This window comes from Gasterosteus aculeatus, chromosome 21 (genome assembly GCF_964276395.1).
Source record: "Gasterosteus aculeatus chromosome 21, fGasAcu3.hap1.1, whole genome shotgun sequence".
NCBI classification, from domain to species: Eukaryota; Metazoa; Chordata; class Actinopteri; order Perciformes; family Gasterosteidae; genus Gasterosteus; species Gasterosteus aculeatus.
This window is the reverse complement of record NC_135708.1, coordinates 7366814-7385460: the sequence shown is the minus strand read 5'-3', so window position 1 is coordinate 7385460 and position 18647 is coordinate 7366814. Positions and strand designations below refer to the sequence as shown.

The following is an 18647-nucleotide window of genomic DNA, read 5'->3' as shown; positions in this document are numbered from 1 at the left end:
TGGTGGGCACCTGAGGGGTTAGGGGGTTGGTGGTGGTGGTGGTGGGGGTTTCTGCACATCCAGCCAACCTAGCTGTGTGCCATCTGGACTGTCGGGTAAAAGAATCAGCTGGGACGTCCAAGGGGTGGAAGGAGAAGGGTAGAGGGCGTCAAATAGAAACACTCTGGGAGGAGAAGCGAAAGCGTGCGAGGAGCAGGCGGGACAAACGGAAAGGCAGCGAGCGGAGTGGAGGAAACGAGAGCAGAGGAGAGGAACTGAAAGTGCAGAGGGAGGACAACGGCAAAAAGGTGCCCCCACCCCCACCCCACCTCCACTTCCAAATAGAGAGAGGCAGTGATAGAAAGAGACACACAGCAAAGACTAAACTGCTTAATCTCTCCCAAGGGACGGCAGCTAGATGTGAGGTCCTCCTCCTCCTCCCCTTTTCCACAACCCCCCTCCACCATCTAGGCCATGGCACTCTGCTCAGCTGCGGTTATCCAGCTAAAAGATACAAAGACACACACACACACACACACACACACATTTTTAAAGTGCTCCGATGGAGCCCACAGTGCAACTGATACTGCGGAGGAAAGATCCATTTCAGCCTCAAAGTGGAACGCCACGCTGAACGAAAAAGAGCTGCGAGAATGAGCGTCAGAGGGAAAACCTGTTTCTTTTTTGGTTTTATTTATTTATAAATTCCGCTCCTTATAATCTGGCTCGCGGACGAATAAACAGATTTCATTATTAGCCTGAGAATGTTTCCAAGTCTTGAGGTCAGGCCTCTTGGGTTGAACCGGTTGAAACAAATGTCAGCCAAAGTATTCGGCAGTAGTTGAATAAGGGTCCGACAACCCAACAATGCAATGTTTTGAGGACAAGATGCAGATCTCTCGGTTTCCCACCAGCCAGCAACTCACTTCCGTCCTCTTCTATGGATTCTTCTCGGGACAGGAAGGGGCTGACACACTTATGGAGGGAGCCGCGCCCCAAACATCGAAGTCAGTGGATCAGGGGTAACCGGGACGGAACCGAAAGTGGTACATCCCAAAGTGAGCGCTCCTCTTGTATGAAAGGGGAACTCCACAGTTTCTGTTTACCTGTCATGAGGAGTAACAACTGGCGCTCCAAAGTCTGAAAAAAGATTCAGCCTGTTGATGTTATCAGCTTGGACTTAGAGACCCAAATGTAACCCAAACAGAGAGCACGCATCAAAAAGTGTCAGCCGGGAAGAATAAAATAAGATTTGCTTACCTTGCTCACCTACAACTCAGAGGGAAATATTATTCATGTTTACTCCCATTACATTTATTTAACATCCTACCCACTTACCTACAAAGATAGATAGATAGATACTTTATTGATCCCTCAAGAGGGAAATTTTGGTATCACAGCAGCATGTACAGGGAAGAAAATAGAATAAAAAGATACATATTATATACAATATAATGAGAGAAATATTAAATTATTAAATAAAATAAAATAAACTGAGACAAAAGAATAACCTTCCAAAAGAGACAATAATAATAATTTGTAAAAGGAGAAGAGGAAAAGGAAAGTGCAGCAACATAACAGCAGTACAGGGTTATTATTGTCATTATTTAGCCTAGGATGATTTATTGTATTTATTGTAGAGTGTTATTGCACTGGGCAGGAATGATCTCCTGTATCGAGCGCCTGTTGCATTTTACTCTTCATAAAGTAAGATTGTTCTGAAAGCCCTTATGTCCCTACATAGGTACGTAACAACGGGAGAATTGTTTTACAGTGTGTAAAGTACAGTGGAAATTAGAATTGCCCTACCATTACAGCGCGACACTTCAAGACCAACCGAGGTTACCTTCATAACAAATAAATTAATTTGGATTTGTAAAATCAGTGTAGTGCTCAAAGCCAAAAGGTCTCTGGGAGAATAGGCGCACAACACGGGGTTGAAAAGCCCCCATCTGATGTTCAGCGTTAGGCAAACAATACCCAAAGTCACCCCGCTGCCATGATTCCACGGGGGTGGCTGGCCACGGGCTGAGAGCTCCTGACCGGGTGAACGTAACGCCGCCTGTCTCCGCTGCAGGCCAAGATATATACTTGTTTTGGCTAGCCGGACTTTTGTGTGTATGTGTGGCGTTATCCTAACACTTGCGTGCACATACACATGGACTCACACACACTTGGTTCTGCAGACAGGCTCGCCACGGTCGTCTCCCTCCCCTTGTGACTGTTAGAAAAGGAGACAGCCCTCCTCTGGAAGGCCCTGTGTAGATTTATGCTGTGTTCATTGGAGCGCCTGTTGCATTTTACTCTTCATTTGTTCCTGCGGCTGGAACGCCATTTGCACGCGCCGCAAACACGTTGAAGCGTTATTTTTGGAGGCGTCTTCTCTCACAGTTGAAAATCCTGTGTGCAGCAAAAAAAATACAAATACACATGTTAACTGAGGTGAAGTGTTCCAGGCGAGGCAGCAAAGACACATTTAGCAGACTCTTTTAAGCTTCTTCTGCGTGTGTTTGTCCTTTTCAAACCTGTGAGGAATTTCAATGAGATGTGGAAGTTAGGATTGTGCATTGTTAAAGGGTCCTAGCGCATATCTTGGACTAATGAGGGCATGAAACAGAAACTATCTGCTTCATTTGCTCAAGGTTTGAGGTTTCTGTCTCTGCGGTGAAGCTGGGTGGAATTTCACAAATGATGACAAAATGTGTTTCAAGACAACTCCGGTTCATTGGAACTACAAATCGTACTTTCTACCAAGGCAACTTCCCTAAGAAAAGTCACCCCGTTGACCCAGTCAAGTGGGCAGGCAGGTAAAACGTTTAATACTGGTCAATGTCATACATACAACAAAAACAACAACAATACTTAAAAATACATATATCAACTTAAGACTGACAAAGAAGCATGACGCAATGCTTTAAACTGGCCAGAGGGGTTGATGCCCTGAACCTGAAAGTACTCCCATCCTGCGAATGGCGGATAAAGACCATCTGACTGGGTTGGACAGGGACAGGGACATACTTGTTCCTTCATTGGGCCGAGGCTCCACTGTGTTTATCGGCTAATCGGTAACCTTTTCTGAGTGCTGTGGAGAGTGTATGGTGGGTTTATCAGAGCCTGGTAATGTGGGCAAAAACAAAGAGCTAAAAAGAAGCAAGAAAGTTTTAGTAGAATTGAAGAAAACCGCAGGGTTGGCTGGCGACTGACTGTGTTTTTTTCCCGCACAGACGCCACTCCCTCACTTCATATTACAGATGTTAATATGGGCCATTATTAAAACGACAGCAAAGTTTGTGCAGCTCTGAATTGATTTGTCCCAAATTCCGTTCAGCCTCATTGCAAGAGTCGGAAATCTCAAGAGAATAAATCAGTTTCACTTTGAAAAAACACAAAATATGAAAATTGACGGGTGATGTGACCTTTTGATACACGTTATCAGGTTGCATTTCCTATACGAGAGTCTTATCCCGTATCTAGAGGCGGTGTGGCTATATGGGTACAATGGGCAGGCTCTGTGGGTGAATAATGCGTGGTGGTTTATGTTTGTGTATGTGCTCATGTTTCATTCTGTGATAGGCCTCGGCTGTTTTCACAGGATAAATATGTACCGTACACCTACTCTTTTCCCACACACACTCACGGAACATCAGAGAGGTTTTTCCCATCCCTTTGTACACAAATAGCGGCGGAGCACTATAAATGAACATCCAAAATGCAACCCAATTACTACGGTGTCCCTTTACTCAACTTCTTCATATTAAGCCCCGGTTGTCAAACAGATTGTCTCCGGTGCTCCGAGCAGCTCGCGCCGTGAAACTGTTTTTTATTAAGGGAGGATTGCCATGGGCCTTAGGCTGGTGGTGTAATGTAATTTCACAGCTCAGCGTCCGTGCAGCCACTTCAGGGTCCAACCACGGCCACCCACACCTTTAAAAGAGCCACAAGAGGCGCTGAACGGGCGACAGGCCGCTAGAAAGCTTTAGGAGCGAGGGGGGAGCCCCAATATGAAATTCCTGCACAGGAAATGACTTCAAAACAGCACAACAGCCCGTAAGGCTTTGGAAATAAACATGCAGGGAGATAGTCCTCGTTGAGGGTTTTTGTAATGAAACGTGGGGGACGGTGAGACAGCGTTAGTGGATTATGGAAATGATCAGAGATGCATTCTACGATTTACTTTTGCTAAAGCTTTTCCAAGCTATATTGAAAAGAAAAGTATCATGTAAAGAATGTTAGATAAACTCATATCGTCTGTTGAAGGAAAGGATACAGATGCTTAGGAAGATGTTCATAAAGGACAGAACTTACGTGCATCGTACCTATTGAAGTGAGGACATTCCCTCAGATATGCACATGTGTATTTGAACGGTTTTCTGCATTGACAAACCTACATAATGGACTGGTTTTACACATCATTTTTGTACGGATGAAATCAAACATATCATGCATTAATTATGTTGGTAGACACATTTGTTTTGTTTCGCGACTTTCTTTTAGAGTCTCTGTGCTAAACTTATTACCTTTTAACACATGGCTAACTTGACAAGAAACCATATTGTACCCCTCAAAATGTCAAACCTCTTGTTTGAGCCTGGCGCTGGAGTCAGTACATGTTTAGCGTGTATACTGGAAATAGGGGGAAACAGCTAACTGGCCGGCTAGTTAGTTGGTGTGCCGATAAACAGATTTTTATTAATATGATCTATTATTCAATCCAGACTGGTTGTTATCCCACCTCCATTTTTTAATTTCAACAAATATCCTGACCCCAGCTAAACTTATATATTTTTGGAAATATGCTTATTTATTGTTTGTTTTTGTCCAAGAAGATCAATTTCACTCACATCTCTACGTTCAATATGAAGCGAGAGGTGGTTAGCTTAGCTCAACTTAAGGACTGAAAACCAGTAGCATGACTTTTTTCAAGGGAGAAAAAAAATCCCCTACAAGCACCTATAAAGCTACCAACATTTCCAAACTTATGGCTAAGCTAAGCTAATGGTTTGCCAGCTCTAGCGTCATATTTACAGTACAGACTGGAGTGTGTTCTCAATCCCATGCCAATCTATGCTTGAGTGTGTCCTAAAATCTTGACCTATGCCTTTGACATGTGCCCTTTGCAAATAGCCCCATGACGTTAAGATAAAAGTGTAAATAGGGGCAACAAGCTCCTGGCTTTGGTGTAAGGTAACAAATGAATCTACCACAACCTTTAAAGCTTACCAATGTTCTATCTTCATTTTTGTCTTTTTGTTAAGATAAGCTAACTAGCCACTACCTAGAGCTACATGTTTACTGTACAATACATAAGATATAAGTGTCATATCAATCGTCTCATGTCATTATCAGTATATCACAAAGGTTTCTACCTATTGCTTTGACATGGCCTCTTTGAAAGTAGGCCCAGATTCACATGCCGATTCTCACGTGACAATAAAGCTGCGCACACTCACACATATAGACCCCCACACGCACAGACCTACACACGCACACACACTCACGTATACACACTCACACACACATGCAAGCACCCACCCACACACCCACATACACGTGTGCACACACACACAAACGACTCATGATGTTGGACAAATTACACCTAAGGCTCCTCTACCATCTGCTCATAATCCAGCATATTAACTCGTTACATCACTAGTGGACTAAGTTTATTTAAAATAAAAGAACAAAGAGCAGAGGTATATTCTTTGTCTACAATGAACCAAAGTAGTGGCTGCAACAACGGATGACCCAGCAAATGAGCAAAACACAACAATCAGCCCAACCTTCACGTTACGAGTTACGAACGAGAGTCGCTCATGCTTATTCAGTGTGTCCACTGAGGTGTGCAGCCTCTTCATTTAATATTTCCATAAGGTTGCATATGAGGGTACGCCAGGCAATCCCTGTAATAAGGAGGTAATGTATTCTGTGCCAATGGCAAAAAGGTACGCTTTAAACATCCCTCACAGGAGCAGTGAGTTTTCTACTTGACAGTGGACACATACATAATTAAGCCAACTAGAAAAAAATGAATATTTCATCTCAAAGCATTTTCATCTCCAAACATCAAAACACCTCAACGTCTCACATAATGAGCAAGGTAAATCAGTTCTATTCACAGAGGGAATAGGCAACAAGGAGTGCTCACTCAAAGCACCTTGCTTAAAAAATAGATCAGCTCGGGAAGAGGGGAAACTCAAAACACTTCTCTGTGTATGTTTGCCAGAATACTCTGTGTCCTTGGAGGAAGCGGCCGTTTTGAAATTTAAAAAAGAGCTAATTCTTTCCTGGGATTGTTTGTCTAACCATGTCTTTTTTTGTGCAAAGCCATAATTGTGTTATTATGTTATATTACAGCGTCAGCCTTAATGCTTTGTGGCCTGATCTGACTGTAACTCATACTGACCTGTAATTCACGACATGTCATCCGTGAGTCGCCGGAGGACTTTTGGCTTCACGGATATGCAGGCGCATGCCAATGTAGAGGATAAATTGTTCCATAACGTTGCCGCAGTAGAGTTTTTACTAGTGTGGTCCACATAAGCGCCAGCTTTTCTCCATTTCTGCGATGGCATCGACACTCTGATAGGTCTGAGCTTCCGAAGAATAGCTTGTAAATTATAGCTCTGAAAGGGCTGTGTGGTATGCGGGAGGGGAAAGGAGATGCTGTGTTTAGTGCAGCAACAGCAGCCCCCCCGCGCTGGAGAGAATTACTTTGACCGTCAAACCCTGACTCAGACTTGCTCCCCGAACACCTTCATAGATAGGGAATTAACCTGCCACAGCTTGAAACGCTTTACTGAGCGCTGGTCGATACTGTCATTATCCTAAAGCAATTCTTAATTCTATTTGGCCCTGAGCTAAAGATCCTTGTATTGATCACAAAGTACCGATGACACGACTACTTTTTTTCTCTGTGTTAAAAAAAGACAGCTCTTTTAAGTCCAATGCAGGGCCACATGCGCTACAGAAGAGACGAGTATCATTTTGAATGTTGGAACATGTGTTTCAGTGTGACACCTGAGTATTTAACCAAGTGTTACAGTTACAAGGCACCAATGCTAGTGAGTGATCAAGGGTAACAGAAAAAAAGCATTTCTCTTTCATATCCTGTTTTGAGAGATGAGAGATGTTGATATTACTTGCCGAGCTCCATCAGCATGAAACGGGGCCCTTGAGAAATGCAGTGGTGACAACACCTGTACTGCAGTTCCTGGTTGCTTGCTGCTTGTTCTTTGTTCTCGAGGCTTCTGACAAATGCTGCTCGAAAGAGACGGAGAAAGACACAGAGAGAAATCCTGAGCAGCATGAAACTGAATACATCTTTTTCTGTCATTGACACACACACACACACACACCCACGCACATGCAACATGGCCACCTGTCACAGACTATACACTGAGGCCTGTGACAGTGGTTAACAGAACAGGACATGTGTAGCCCCAGGTGACTCAAATTGCAAAACTAACAACACCATGCTTCATTGCACCAAGAAATACCAGTAAGAAGGGCGTGTGTGTTGTGCGTGTGTGGTGTGACATTGTCAATTCACATGCATGTCTAAGTGCTTTAGCTCATGGGTATACATCAGTGTCACAACGGATCCTTATAACGCAGCCTTTTTGACATACAGAGACATTTTTAATTAATTAATTATGTTGGGACATCCAAATATGAACTACATGATTACAGAACAAATGGATCTGTAATCATGTAATCATTACACAAAGGCAACGTGCACAAAGCAACGTTTAAAAAAGACCAACATCTACTCTGAGAGGGCTCTATACCAGGAGGCTTCCCTCCTGATGAAAACACACACACATCTGAGTTAAGATCACAAACTTTACCAACCTTTCACCATTCTTTTTCATTAGCAATACAAGAAACTAATTCTGAAAGGATGCAACAAGTACTAGCCAATCAGAAGCAGAGTAGGGCGGATCTTTGCAGAAAAAAACAAATATCAAACTACTGTAAATAACAGGTGGCACAACTGCCGACGGCTATGAAACAAAAAAGCACTGTAGGTTAATTGACGTTGTGTACCCCGGCTCTGTTGTAACGCAATAATTCATATTGACTTAAATTTAAAGAAGACAAAAGAAAAAAATATTTTTATCAATACATAAATCTTTTACCTATGTAAATAGTATTCTTTTTTATTTTTATTCTAGCAGTAAGAATCAAATTTTAGTGGGAACATTTGGCAGTAGCAATTACAGCAGCATGAGAAGGGATGCTGCTGTTGGGCCCCTGACCAGCAGCACTCCTATGACCCTCCATTCATTCACACATACATCATGTGTGTATGAATAAAGCCTCTAGGGCTCCTCCACTAAACAAGGCTAAGCCTTAAGATGGAAGACTGGCTTTGGCAGGAGTTTTGTCCCTTATTTTGTAGTATCTGGTATCCTTTTTTGGTCATGTGACACATTAACATATGATTTGAGGAACAACTTCCTCCTGGGACTAGAAGGATCATCTATGTCATAGTAATAAATACAAATATGCAATAAATGTAATATAGTATAAAGTATATTTTTGAGCCCTTTTCTCCCTGGCATCTCCATCTGCTTGGTAATCCAGCCTGGATTGTTAAACTGGTACCTAGACTACCTGCTAGTAAACAAACTACTCGAATGCACGGAGTAGATACACTGTAATATAGATATTGACCTGTTTTAAGGAGAATGTGAATTTAACTATGACCTGATCCATTTTACAGCTACATGTCCTAATATTCCGCGTGTCCTTTATTCCGTCATGCGTTTTAGGCCCACAGCAAACCCTACACAAACATGGCCGATGGTAAATACGAGAGGAAGAGGGATTGACAGCTAATCTGAGTTTAATATTGAAATAAGCATCAAGAGAGGAATACATTGATCGTTGCTTAAAATGAGCACCATCTCCAATGTATAATGCCTCTCTCATGAAAAAATACAGTCACGTGTATAGAATGAGAATATATATATATATATATATATGACAATAACACTGACGCGGGCCTGGAACCCTTCCAGAAGCGTGGTTCTTCCTTAATGTTTTGTAATCTACTATCTTAAAGGGATACTCCAGTGATTTAGTTCTGAAACAAGTAATAAGAGTTATCTTTTTTACTTGAAGGGGACAGATTATGAAATGTGGTGGCTAATTGTAAACAGGTGTGGGTGGGCTGTAGCATGCAATGGTAGGGGGACACTGGATTCATTTCATATATGAAGACCGTGTCCTTGGCTAGAATTGGAAAAGTCTGTCTAGTTCAAAGCGATATGGTTGCAAGAGTGTATCAATGGAATGCTTGGAATCACACGATATTTACATTTCTATCACAGGTCAGTTGACAAATATTTATTCATTTGTAACCATTTGTTTTTTAGAGGGGCGGGGGGTTACTGGCCCATTAGAATAAAGTCATTGTGAGCAGAGCTATTGTAGGCAGGCTCAAAAGCGTGGCGTTAATAATGATCCTTGTGGTATTTTGACCAAATTATGTTTTAGACGTTTCAATCAGACCACAAAAAACCATATCAACGTGTTGTAAAAGGGCATAATATGGCTCCTTTAGGTTTCCCTTGCCTCTAATTCAGTGGGTTTTCAAATATTTTTTAGACCTCTAGAATAACGTATATATGGTTAACACAGGCTTATGCGGTTTAATGTTTTTGCAACATTAAATAATTTAATAAATGCCCCTTTCATTCATTTTGAAGAGTAAAAAAGGCTTCTTCTGCCGATTGCATTTAGGTCATTTTGGAAGATTATCTATATATACAAATTGTGTAAGTATAATATGCCTGTGTTTGCCACAGAGTGTATTTTATCCATCATCCTGATTCCTGAATTAAAAATTCCATTGACTTTTGTCCTTGGAACCAGTTCAATGTTTACTTCCGGGTTTGGCCCATCAAAATGCGCCACTACTGCTTCAATAAAGTTGAGAGAACATGATTTGTAGTCGCAGGAGGCCCCGTTTGCTTGGAATTTTAATAAATAGAACATTTGCCATTAGCGACGTATTTTTGTGATGTTGTTAGCGTTACGTTTACTGTAATAAGCGAGCCGAATACTTTTTCCACCCGTTTTATTTGTGTTATATCACCAAAGTCAAACATAAGGCCATTATTTTTGTGTGTGTGCCTGCAGTGTTATAGCAACGTTATATTAGTGTGATAACGTCTTAAAATCCATTTACCGGACCGCTTTGATATGCGTGACGTCCTCTCGGCTGTCCGTAAGTGACAGCGCTGCGATGGGCAGCTACAGGTAACTAAACGGCCGCTCATTGGCTGCGTTGGCTGGGCAGAGCGAAGCGTGTCCCCGGGGTATCATGGGCCGTACCACTTTTGCTGCGCGGGGTTGCACTAGGAAACGGGGACCGCGAAATATTGCTTCACCACTCGCTAGAACCACACATGCTTACTGAAACACAATTTCACATGTACTTGAATACATTTAATAATTTTAGGGGCATTAAAATTAGGAATTGCCATAAATTAATAACTCGGTCATATTTATTCCACCCACTGGATCAAGTTGATGTTTGGTTCAAAAATGGCTGGAGAAAAACTGTTATGAGGATCGACGGTTTTACCAGGTATTTACGACAAAATGAGCGCGTCGTAGCTTGAAGGCGCTTCCTCCACATAGCTGGGGATCCAGGTGAGCCATGTTTAAAGTTAATCCGACATTTTACATCCAGCCCGCCGCTGTTTAGTCGGGGAACACGAAGCCGAAAGGCACTCGTTTGCAATGTTATCACGGTAGCATTCACATGAAGCAGCTTTAGCTTAGGTCTGCAGTTAGATCACTAATGACAGCTTCAAACTCCGATACCAGTCCACGCCAAGTGGTAGGCTGTGCGTGCACTTGCACGCACAACAAACAGCGGAGACACAGGGGTATGGCGGTGTGTGTAGCTAACGCAGAGCAGGCCTGCGGCTAACCCTGCAGCTGTGCTCTCATCGCATTAAAACGTCACCAGACACTGGCTCCCCGCAGCGATATCTGCACACAGACCTCAATGACATCTGATAAAATGTGCAGACAACAGATGCTGATCCGACCCTCAGTGTGCTGCGTGAAACAACCTCCCTCCTGTCCTCCTGCATGTCCGCAGTGGTAGATGTGCACCTGTACGTTAAACAGACGAACCTCAAGCTTGGTTTGTGCTCTTGTTAAGTGGATCTTGTGCTTGTGGAGAGATCACCTGTGAGTGCCATATAAACATAGTTGGAATCCTGTGGTTATTTTTAATTATTTGGCAGTGGATATCTTACCAAACACCTGTTGCCCTCCTAGAGTAGGAATGTAAATCTTAATAAAACAGAAGGACGAAACCCAGTTATTATCTTATTACAGTTTTTTAAATCTTAAATATTCAAAATTGGGGCAAATGTTTGTGCAATTTGTTTCTGGTAGATATTTGTTTGCATCATTGTGAGGAAATATCTTGGATCTTTCAGGATATGTCTTTAATTATGCTATACATAAAGTTATATATACTGGGAACACCAAAGGTCCCTCATCACTTTAATAACTGCATTGAAATGTGTTTTCTGATCATGGCATAATTGGTTTTGTGTCTTGATATGCTATGGGGCACTGTATAATTGAATTACATTTTTTCTTATTATACACACTGCTTATATACACCATTGATAGGCCAGTCTGTTGTAGTGAACTCTTAATCAGCTGGAACTGACTTTACTTGTTTACAATGTTGTTAAGCTTGTTGCTGACACTCCTTCTCTGGGGGTCAAAGGTCAGTGGGTAGCTTTAGGACAGCGGCCCTGAAAAGTTGCTATCTTAGTTTTTCATGTTTTTTTTAGGGGAATTTTTGCTGATCTTATGAATTCACGGCACCATCTTGGTCTTTCGGTCCGGTTGTGCATTTAGATTAAACACCTCCTGAGAATGCGATCCGCTGTGGTGAAATGAAGACCCAATGTGGTCAAAGGAGAAAATTTCCTTCGACTCCATCCAGTATCTCACCGTAGTGTAGTGTATGTTCCAGAAAGTGTTCTTCGGGTTTTCTTTCCAAATAAAACAATATTTTCATTCTCTGTGGAAGGACAGATTTTGTCCCACGAAAGGCCAGCGAAAAACCCTTTGTTTTGTCTTAACGCAGGAAAAGTTTACTGAACTTCTTAAACTACACTTTCACTTTCTCTGTTACCACAGAGGTTCACGGTAGAAATAGCAAAAAAAAAAATCTACAATTCTGAGCCATTGGCATTCTAAGTGGACCGATGACAACCTGACCTTATTCAACAAAAGTCTGACTCGTGAGGCCACATTAGTGGGACCTGGAGAGAAAATCAAATTTGGTTTTTGTAGAAAAACACTGCTGTGTCAGCAATATTTTCTTACATATGTTTGAAAGCGGCTCACACCGCATAAATTGGTCTTTTCGCATTCTGTAAAACTTTCGTACCGAAAACAGAAAGTCCCCCCGGCCCAGCCGACACCTACTCCGTACTCTCTCCGTACTGACGGTTATTTTAGTTAGCAAATACTGCACCAGTTAGTTTTTTTTTTCTCACCCACGCGCTCCTCTTTGACTGCTCAGGTGGGGGGAATCCTGCTATCATCTGTGTCATCGACATTGATGCTTCCAGTTAGTTAGTTTGCGGTCTTCACATTATTATTTTTCCTATGTTTTTATGTTTAACAGCCAAGTGTACTTACAAGGTCAGACTGGACTTACGACAGCATTTGTAAAAACCCTTTCTATTGCCCTAGTTAATTTAGGTGACTTAACAGAACATGCTGTCAACACTATTTGCTGACACTTAGAACCACAGAATTAGCCCCTACAAAAACTAGAGATGAAAGAAAGACAAATAACTACAATTGTAAGCAAAAAAAAACAGTTTCAGATTCTCAAATGTCTGAATTAGCGCCTTGTTGTGGTCTCATGTTATGGTAAATCTAAATATTTTTTGGACAGCTGCTTTGTTTTCTCATATGAAAAAGATTAAAGTAAAGGTTTGGTAACAATTTAGTTTTTGTTGAATTTCTCGCTCCATCCTGACATAAATCAAATAAAACAAATACTCTGACAAAAGAAAAGAAGAAAAACTATTTGTTGCTTACTGCATTTGACACACTATGTAATTGTATATACCAAGTATTTGTCTAGCTTGCTAAAAAGTACAGCTATTGGAATGCAGTGTCTGTGACCATCTTAGTCGATATAGAGATGTATACTGCTAGTGCTTGTTTCATTAATGAAGCTAGTGCAGCTAGCTGATTTCATTAATGACGCTAGTGCGTTTAGCTTGTTTTATTAATGAAGCTAGTGAGGTTAGCTTGTTTTATTAATGAAGCTAGTGCGGCTAGCTGCTTTCATTAATGAAGCTAGTGCGGCTAGCTGCTTTCATTAATGAAGCTAGTGCGGCTAGCTGATTTCATTAATGACGCTAGTGCGGCTAGCTGCTTTTATTAATGACGCTAGTGCGGCTAGCTGATTTTATTAATGACGCTAGTGGGTTTAGCTTGTTTTATTAATGACGCTAGTGCGGTTAGCTTGTTTTATTAATGACGCTAGTGCGGCTAGCTGGTTTCATTAATGACGCTAGTGCGGCTAGCTGGTTTCATTAATGACGCTAGTGCTGCTAGCTTGTTTCCTTAAGGAAGCTAGTGCTGCTAGCTGGTTTCCTTAAGGAAGCTAGTGCTGCTAGCTGGTTTCCTTAAGGAAGCTAGTGCTGCTAGCTGGTTTCCTTAAGGAAGCTAGTGCGGCTAGCTGCTTTTTATTAATGACGCTAGTGCGGCTAGCTGCTTTTTATTAATGACGCTAGTGCGGCTAGCTGCTTTTTATTAATGACGCTAGTGCGGCTAGCTGCTTTCATTAATGACGCTAGTGCGGTTAGCTTGTTTTATTAATGACGCTAGTGCGGCTAGCTGGTTTCATTAATGACGCTAGTGCGGCTAGCTGGTTTCATTAATGACGCTAGTGCGGCTAGCTGGTTTCCTTAAGGAAGCTAGTGCTGCTAGCTGGTTTCCTTAAGGAAGCTAGTGCTGCTAGCTGGTTTCCTTAAGGAAGCTAGTGCTGCTAGCTGGTTTCCTTAAGGAAGCTAGTGCTGCTAGCTGGTTTCCTTAATGAAGCTAGTGCTGCTAGCTGGTTTCCTTAATGAAGCTAGTGTAGCTAGCTGGTTTCCTTAATGAAGCTATCAGTGGCTATATATACGGGCTGCAGTTCAATTTACCTTTTCTCCTCACTTATTTAGTAAAAGGTTTTGTTATTTATCAATATGTTTTTGCAGACTCTGGACTCTTTATTGATGTGTCAGCGTAAGGAGTACCTGCTTATCCTCCACACACCGCTATCCTCACTAAAGCAAAATTCATCACCCGACATGACAAATTTCTTGTATGTCTAACATGCATACTTTGGCAATAAATGGTTCTGATTCCTTAAACGTCTCTCACATTAACCATTGTCGAATACACAATTATTACGAGTGTGGAAGGGTCGCGCAGCGTGAAATCATGTATCCAAGGAATGTGAATGAGTTTGGAGGGGTGCGCATGCTGGGGTGCGCATGCTGGATCCGACGCTGCACCCATGACCTGTGAGTGCCGGGAGCGTTTGCTTTGGCCCGGTCCACAGTTCCGCCGTGGTTTCACATGTGGCCGGGTGATCGGCTTGGCAGGCAGGGAGAGGAAACTTAGATGCTTGTATAACATTTCCGTTCAATCACAACCGAGATGGTGTTAGGTTAATGAACAGACTTTGACTAACTCAATCCAGACTTTGAAGCAAACGAATGGGCAACAACACAAAAAAAGAGGCGTTCCAAAATCTCGCAGGAAATTGTGCATGAGGGGTGTGATTATACTGCCGAACATTCTGCATCGGAGGTTGGTTGGGCGCTGGTCGAGACTTGGCCTACTTTTTTTCCAATTATGTCATCTCTGCATTATTGGTCATGGTGAAAGAATAAACAAGGGTTAATCCAGCAAGGCGTGCAAATACCAAGTCCACTGCTATAAGTTTTAATAACTTTGTTTCCAAAATGAGAAAGTACATCAGTTTATTTAAGTCTAATTGTGTAAAACCCTTTTAAGTGTTTTTTTCTTTCTTTTTTTTTTTCTTTTTGATTTGCACCTGAATTCCAAGCAGCCGGTGCATCCCTGTCTGTTAAGTGCCGCCCAAAGATGTCATGAGTGGCGAGCAGAAGAACACGAGAAGTGCATCTCCTGTCTGAATAATGAATGGAGAGCATATTGTGTTATAGAAAAACAGGGGAAGATGTGGTTCAGTAATAGTCTGGTGAACATTTCTCCCTCTCTTTGCTAAATTGTTGGTCTTGCCAGACTCGTTCTTAATGAACGTGACACGCAAAGCCTGATGACTTTACCTTTTCCGGGAGGCGCTGTGATTGTATTAGGCCACTCCTCCAAGCCTTCAGCAGTATTCCTGACTTACTTCCACTTTTTGCTAACCGTTTAGTCGCCGCTACTGGCTCCATTCACCATGTCATTACATCATAAGTTTCCACTAAAATGAAAAATTGTGTTGGACCGATTTTAAAAATGCAGGATGGCTTTTCTGGATCTTGTTAGGGAAGTGAGAGCGCAGCCCCTGGTGAGGTGCCCTTGAGCAAGACGTGTTTGTTTTTATGGAACTCAAAAAGGTTTGAGCTGGCACTTCCGTCCGACAGCTTTCGTGCATAAAGTGAATAAAGGGTCTAAAAGAGGGAAGTAGTGTTTAACCACTGCCATGAAAAGTCCTTGCTGTAACGGCTATCGCAATCGCAAAGTTTATTTTTTACCATTTCCGTTTTTCGGTGTAGTTTTTAAAAAAAAAGTATTTTGGGAGGGAACTTCTTCAAAAACTCTTCTCAGTAGGGACATTCCTCGTGTGTAATGCTTATTAGAAAAAACATTTTCCAGTTACGCATGAGCATGAATAACCTAAAGGTTTGGCCTGTATAATAACAATTCCTTATAGTGTCTTTTTTCTAGAGTTACGTTCTAGAGAACGGCATTTAGACAACCATGTAATTATTTTAAGAATAAACAACAAACAAATGTCTCAATACTCATTTCAGCAAGACTCCCTTTAAACATTGTGATGGTACCCTAATGTCCATTTGTCTCTTAATATGTGATTTTCAACGCATTAAGAGGAGCTGGAACTTATGTCCTTATCATGTCGCTATTTAGTAAGTGGACTGTACTTGTATAGCGCTTTAACACTACATGACATCATTCACCCATTCATACACTGATGACAGGAGAACCACACACAGTGACACCTGCACATCAGTCACTAACATTCACACACTGTAGTCACAGCTACAGGAGCAATGTTGGGTTAAGTGTCTTGCCCAAAGACACATCGACATGCGGGTTAGCCGGGCCAGGGATCGAACCGACAACCCTCTGACTGGAGGACGACCGTGCTCCCCACTCACCCACAGTCGCCTGATGCATGTAAACAAATTCTCAATGAAACATGTCTGGACAATGTCAGCCTGGAGCTGGAAGGGCACGTGGAGCCTTAAAAGTCATTTAGAGTACCTTCTTACTTTCATTGAATCCTAAAGTTAATCTACAACAGCATGCCAAAACAGTGGAACAAAATCGATAAGCCATTAAATGACATGTGATGTAGTAATTAATAATAATTGCTTAAACGTTTTCAGTCTGAACGTGGAGGTGCGCAATTACTGATGTCTACTAGTTGAAAATGTTCGTGGTTATTTTCAGACATTGGGGAAAATATGAGTGGTTTTGGGCTCTGAGACGGCCCTCGAATGGGAAACACTCCACGTCGCTCCTCCGCGCCCCCTCCCACGGCAGCACTAGGTGCAGCACGCGCATGGCAGGCAGACGTTCCATTTTGCCCCCCCCCCCCCTTTCCTGTCATTTGGCCCCTTCCCAAAAACCTTGTGCAGCCCTCCTCCCACCTCCCCCTGCTTATCTTACCTCCATATACACGTGTGTCTCTCCCTCTCTGTCCATCCCACAGCCATGATTCTGGCATCAGGGTTGCACCTACTCCCTCCCGGCCTGGGATCATGTTACCCTGCCATTACTCAGTCGTTCCCCCCGCGGCGGCGCTGTCAGGCGCAGCGGAGTCTGCCGGCCCGCCTCTGCGGACCTCAGCTCAACCACAGATGCCCCTGGTTGGTGGAGTCGTTCCAACCGTGGCACCGACTCCCTGGAAAATGATGCAGAGGAGTGGGGTTAGGAGCAGTCTGAGAGCTGCATTTTCAATTTCACGCGGGGGGGGGTTTGTACCACAAGACAAATGGGTCACGCCCACGAATCAAGAGCTTCAAAACAACAGCCCCAACAAGCCCGACCCCATACCATGTTCCACGCGTCACCTGTCGTCCTGTGATTTGTGGGCCCCCTCATCGCTTTTATGGTTATGTAATGCCGGTTCCCCTCGACGAGTAAAACCTCTTGTTAACCCCCCCACCGCGCCGCCCCGTTCCCATTAAAGTGAGTTATGCAGGCTGTGATGCTGTCCCAGTCACGGCCCCCCCATACGGCACCAGGGACGGAATCGGTACTCTGTGCGGGTGGCGTGACACTGTAGAAACTCCACCGACTTTGCTTTACTGGTCGCTTAATGCAAGTGGAACTGCTAAATCTGCGTGGGTTCCTCTGTAGGTGTAATTTACGGGAGTCAGGGACGCTGTACCGTGCGTCCCTCTGCCCCTTGCCCTCTTGTTGTGGGTTGAGTTTTATAGAAGCTCCGGCCTCCTCCTCCTCACTGTCTTGCACTCCAGCTGAGACATAACTCCACCCTCTGCTCCCACCGAGCTCGCGTCTCTGCTGTAATTTAGGTCGGATCCGACTACTTCCTGCTGGATGCGCGGCTAGCGCATCGTAGGCCCGCTCAGGCTAGGCTAATCTCCTCTAATTGAAAAGGAAGCAGTGATTTTGTTTAGTTGGAGGCCAGTGGCTTGTGCGACGCTTGTCCCCCTGCTTGTTTTACAGTAATGAGACATTTGTGGGGTTTTGGGGGCTGGAGAGCAGAGCTCTTTTTAGAAAGAGAAGCCTGAGGAACTACAGGGCCGTCACAGACGGACCAACGGCGCTGACGTTGTGTTTAACCGTGTGTGCATGTGGATGTTTTCTGCTCCAACACTATCAGGGCAGCACCATCCAGTTGGCCCATCACATTTTCATTGGGACAAATAGGGACATTTTGACCAAGGGTAAGGCTATGTAAGTGTGAGGAGGAAGAGGGAGTGGTTTTACTTCTGTTTTCACCATTTCAAGGGTTGCAAATGGAATATATTGGATATTAATACATGTCTTTGTACTTGCAGATAGTCCTATTGTTGACCGTTTGGACTGTGGGAATACCCCACTAATCACTAGTGTTTGGGGAGGTTATTGTAAGTGTGATACTGATTATCAGTTCGGTTTCTTATCAATTCTCTTTGTTGAATACATATATTTTCTCACAATATAATAAAAAAGAACAATCAGCATTGCGTCTTTTTAGAGCAGCAATACGAGAATTTCCCAAATGTCTGAAATACATTCCAATCTAAACAGTTAGGTATCAGCTTTCATTTGTTAGCCTAGTCTCGTAATCAAACTCTGTATTGGACTGCTAACGCTGCTTTTTGAACACCATTTGTTGACTCCGTCCTTGTGGTTAGCGCTGACTCTCTGCTTGGAGATTGCATTCTCAA

The 18647-nt window shown here is 43.0% G+C and overlaps 1 protein-coding gene and 1 long non-coding RNA gene across 6 annotated transcripts in view; one reads left to right on the top strand and one right to left on the bottom strand.

The window, feature by feature from the left end:
• Window positions 1-655: 655 nt before the first annotated feature.
• On the bottom strand, window positions 656-10256 carry LOC144390480 (uncharacterized). The gene is made up of 2 exons (XR_013454519.1): window positions 10175-10256; window positions 656-7236 (listed from the first exon to the last, which is right to left on the bottom strand). It is a non-coding gene; the product is annotated as an uncharacterized LOC144390480 (long non-coding RNA).
• A 117-nt stretch (window positions 10257-10373) lies between these two features.
• Window positions 10374-18647, top strand: part of znf438 (zinc finger protein 438) — a 42521-nt gene continuing 34247 nt past the window's right edge. For 4 of the 5 annotated variants that reach the window (XR_013454518.1, XR_005710380.2, XR_005710379.2 and 1 more), the window contains exon 1: window positions 10374-10641. The gene's annotated coding sequence lies outside the window, so the exon portion shown is untranslated. The remainder of the gene's footprint in view (window positions 10642-18647) is intronic. The other variant, XM_078097023.1, reaches the window with a different exon arrangement.